Source organism: Tupaia chinensis, unplaced genomic scaffold (genome assembly GCF_000334495.1).
Source record: "Tupaia chinensis unplaced genomic scaffold, TupChi_1.0 Scaffold000279_1, whole genome shotgun sequence".
In the NCBI taxonomy this organism is placed as follows: Eukaryota; Metazoa; Chordata; class Mammalia; order Scandentia; family Tupaiidae; genus Tupaia; species Tupaia belangeri.
This window is the reverse complement of record NW_006159762.1, coordinates 975,349-979,591: the sequence shown is the minus strand read 5'-3', so window position 1 is coordinate 979,591 and position 4,243 is coordinate 975,349.

Sequence of the window (4,243 nt, the reverse complement as noted above, 5' to 3'; positions counted from 1 at the left end):
TGGTCTCTCCTGGCCATGAGGACTAGATGGAGCTCATGGCTATGATCAGAAGAGTAAAGTCCCAACTCACATGGATCTTCTGGCCTGAGCATATGGAAGGGACAGAGTCATCAACCAATTGGTTATCCAGCTTATCCATCCCAAAGGCTTTGGATGAGTTAGCCCAGGTCTTCCTCCTGGAGAGCCAGTCCCCTCCAAGAGTGCTGTTGTGACTTTAAGAGGAAAACCCATTACCCAGCTGTTCTATTTATGCCCATAGCTTGCAACCCTGGGCTGAGGCCATCAGTCTCCCCACAAGGGCAATGGGAGGAAAGTGAATGTCCTAGACTAAGGGTGTTCACTGATCCCCCCTGAGGGACCCAAGAGCATCCAGTCAGGCCCTGGATGGTGAAGCCAGCTGAGGCACTGGAGCCCTGAGGGGTTCTTTCTTTTTTAAGGTTTTGCTGGCTCAGACCTATTGGTCAGGTATAAAAGAGAATGGCCAGGCTCAGCTAGGCACCCAGTCTCTTCCAGTGTGGTCTCAGGTAAGTACAAGGAAGGATGCTGGGGAAGATGGAAACGAGGAGGGGTGTGCTATAGGTGATGTAATGATGAGAGGTTAGCAAGGGCGAATGAGGGATGAGCACTTCTTATGCACCAGCCTACCTCAGGAGCTGAAGAGGCAGCTTCTCATTCGATCTTCCAAGTGACCTACACTACAGGCCTGCTGGGGGCACAGATTATGTGACAGGTCCAAAGAGCTGCTGGGACTCACACAGTGTCCACAGTGAGACAGATGCAGATTCAAGCCAGGATGAGTCCCCTTCACCTGTACTTCTGCTCTCCTTGAAGGGGGACAGGGTAGATTCACACTGGGTTCAACCCCAGCCCTGCTCTTCTTGCACTCTATGATGCATATTTTTCTTCAACCCCAGCCCTGCTCTTCTTGCACTCTTTAATGCATCTTTTCCCCTTGAGAACACTCTCATCTTGAACTTTTGCATTGCACAAGCTACCTTTTCTCGTTTTATAGCTTGTGTTTTGTTTTGTTTTTTCTTTTTTGGAGAGGTTTTTGCTATCGGGCGCGTGTGCTCGCCAGACAGAGAGAGACATAGAGACAGAAAGCGCGAAATCACCTCCCCAGGGGGGATGGTCACGCGGCAATCTCTTCTCCTCCATTCTCCTCTCGGGATCGTGAGCACGCACGCACATACGCCCGGCGGGAGTTTTAAGCCACCGGTCCGGGACGTGAACCACGGTCGACTATGTGGGAGTCCAGCGACATAGCCATTACGCTAACTGCTGGTTCCCTATAGCTTGTGTTTTTTTTTTTTAAAGTTTTATTTGTTTACATAAGAAAGAGAGAGAGGTAGAGGCGCTCCCAACAGGGTCTTCATGCCATGATCTATCCCCTAGCCCCAGCCAACCTGGATCGTGGGTATACACATATGCCCAAGGGGTATGCATGGAGACCTCCACATGTGATATAGGACCTTCTCATGTGGGATGAGCTTCATGGAGTGTTGTGTAACCACTGTGCTACCACCGCTAGCCCTGTGGTTTATGGTTTTTAAAACTGGATCTTGATTATCAGAGGTGCCCTAAGAAAAACTGTTGTCTTAGGGGACAGAAGTGTTTTGGATTCAGGGTGGCCTAGAAGGGGTGGGAAACACAACCAAGCAGGAGGCTGCTGGTCACTGAAAGGAATGGAACCTTGTGTCAGAGACTGGTCAGTGAGGTCTATGCCCCAGATGACCAAGCCAGGACAACAGCTATGGCACCTTAGCTTGTGGTTCACAGCAGAATCACCACTAAGAAAAATAAAAATGTAGCCCAGTCATAGTGACACAGGCAACTAAGAAACTGTGCTCTCCAACCTGGGACCACATGGGATGCCTAGGTTTGATTCTTAGTCCATTCTAAAGGCCAGGCACAAAGGCAAGTGCCTATAATCCCAGTGACACAGGAGGCTGAGGCAGGACGAGGATCATGACATGTGAATGTTGAACAACTGTAGCTTCCAAAACAGAGAGAAAGAAGGCCCAGTGAGGCAACTGAAGGTGGCCCATGGCTAAGCTAAGCACAAACCATGTCTCCTTGATGCTAATAAGACGACTCGACACTATCAGCAGAAGTCAACTCCCAGCCCAGTGCTCCCTGATGATGGGACACTGGGATTAGGCAGGAAGGAGTTCTTAACCTGGGACATGGGGAGTCTGCAATAGGAAAATAATTCCATTTCACTACTTTTACCTGAAATGTATGACCTCCCTTTTATAACATAGGCAACAAATTACAGCCTTAGCAGTACTTTCTCTAAAGTCACTGATTTTATTTATTTATTTATTTATTTATTGAGGTTTTTTTTTTTTTTTCACTATAGGGCGCATGCACTCGCCAGACATACAGAGAGAGACAGAGACAGAAAGCGAGAAATCACCCCTCAGAGGGAATGGCCACGCCGCAATCCCTTCTCCTCCATTCTCCTCTCGAGATCTTGGGCATGCACGTACACGCGCCCAATGAGAGTTTAAGCCACCGGGTCCGGGACTCGAACCGCGGTCGTCTACATGGGAGTCTAGCGACATAGCCATTATGCTAACTGCTGATTCCAAGTCACTGATATTTTTATGTCATATTATAGTAGCAGATATCTCAAAATATTGTTAATGTTCTTTCTTTCTTTCTTTCTTTCTTTCTTTCTTTCTTTCTTTCTGAGAGGCTTTTGCTATAGGGCATGTGCGCTCACCAGAAAGACAGAGAGACAGAAAGTGATGGCCACACCGCGATCCCTTCTCCTCCATTCTCCTCTTGGGATCTTGGGCACGCACACACATGCATTTGGCATGAGTTTAAGCCACCGGGTCCAGGACTCGAACCATGATCAACTACATTGGAGTCCAGCGACATAGCCATTGCACCAACTTCTGGTCCCAATGTTCATTGTTTCTTCAAAACTACAATGCTCATTAGACCTGCTGCTAGGATGTGTTATTGATGCATTTGTAAATAGGCACATATATTACTGTATTATGCATGTAGATATTTTGTTAATTATATTTTATGTCATTTGTTTCCTTGGAAATTTTACATATTTTATTATCTGCATTTGAAACATTTTGTCCAGTGGGACCACAGGTATCACTAGATAGAAAAAGGGACTCGAGCCCCAGGAAGGCCCAAGACCCCTTTCCTCCTCCCCTCCTTGTTCTCTGTGCAATGGCCCAGTTTCGAGGGCGTGAAACACAGGCTCAAACTGGAGCTCTAAGCCAGTCCCTGCAGGGAGATGAGAAGAGGAAAAAAGTATCTGCCTTAACTCTACTGCTTATCTGTCCTGACTCAGCCTCTTTCGAAAACACCAGGGGTCTTTACAGTATAGCAGGGACCCAAGGGCACAGTTAGGAAACTCTCAATTTGCAGATGGGTTTCTTAAAGGTGGAAACTGTACTCTTGGTCTCAAGAATAGCACCGCTGGCAAAGGGGCTTAGAACCATAGCCTCCCCAAACCTTCAGAAAGATTCTTTACCTCCAAGCCAAACTGGGGAAGCTCCTGATTTCTCATTGCTCCCTTGAGCCCTCAGTGCCACTCCTTCCAGTGATTTGGTGACTGAGTTGGAGTTTAGAAACCAAAAGGCCCTGGGGCAGGCAGGTGGCATGGTGGTTAAGAGCACTGGACTCCCACTTAGCTAATGATGGTTCGAGTCCCGGACTTGGCAGCTTGCTTTTTCATTTTCCCTTTCTCTCTTTCTCACTCTGTCCCTGGTCAAATTGAAAGAAAGAAAGGAAAGAAAGGAGAAGAAAGCAAGGAAGGAAAGAAAGAAAGAAAGAAGGGAGGGAGGATGGGAGGGAGGGAAGGAAGGAAAGAAGGAAGGAAGGAAGGAAGGAAGGAAGGAAGGAAGGAAGGAAGTTAAATAAAATAATTCTAAAAAAAAAAAAAGAAATGAATATGCCTAAGGTTGACCCAGGCTGGTCTCCTTTTAGGAGGATAATGATTGGCACAGGCAAGCATTTTGTACCAGCGATCTATTTGGCAACTGGTAAAGCTTATGGGCCACTGCTCAGATTTAGTGTTTTTAAATAAATGGTGTTGAAACACTGTTAAGATATTTAAAAATTGGGACCAGCAGTTGGCATAATGACTATGTCACTGGACTCCTATGTAGTCGACCGCAGTTTGAACCCAGGACCTGGCGGCTTAAACTCACGCTGGGCACGTGTGTGTGCCCAAGATTCCGAGAGGAGAATGGAGGAGAAGGGATTGTGG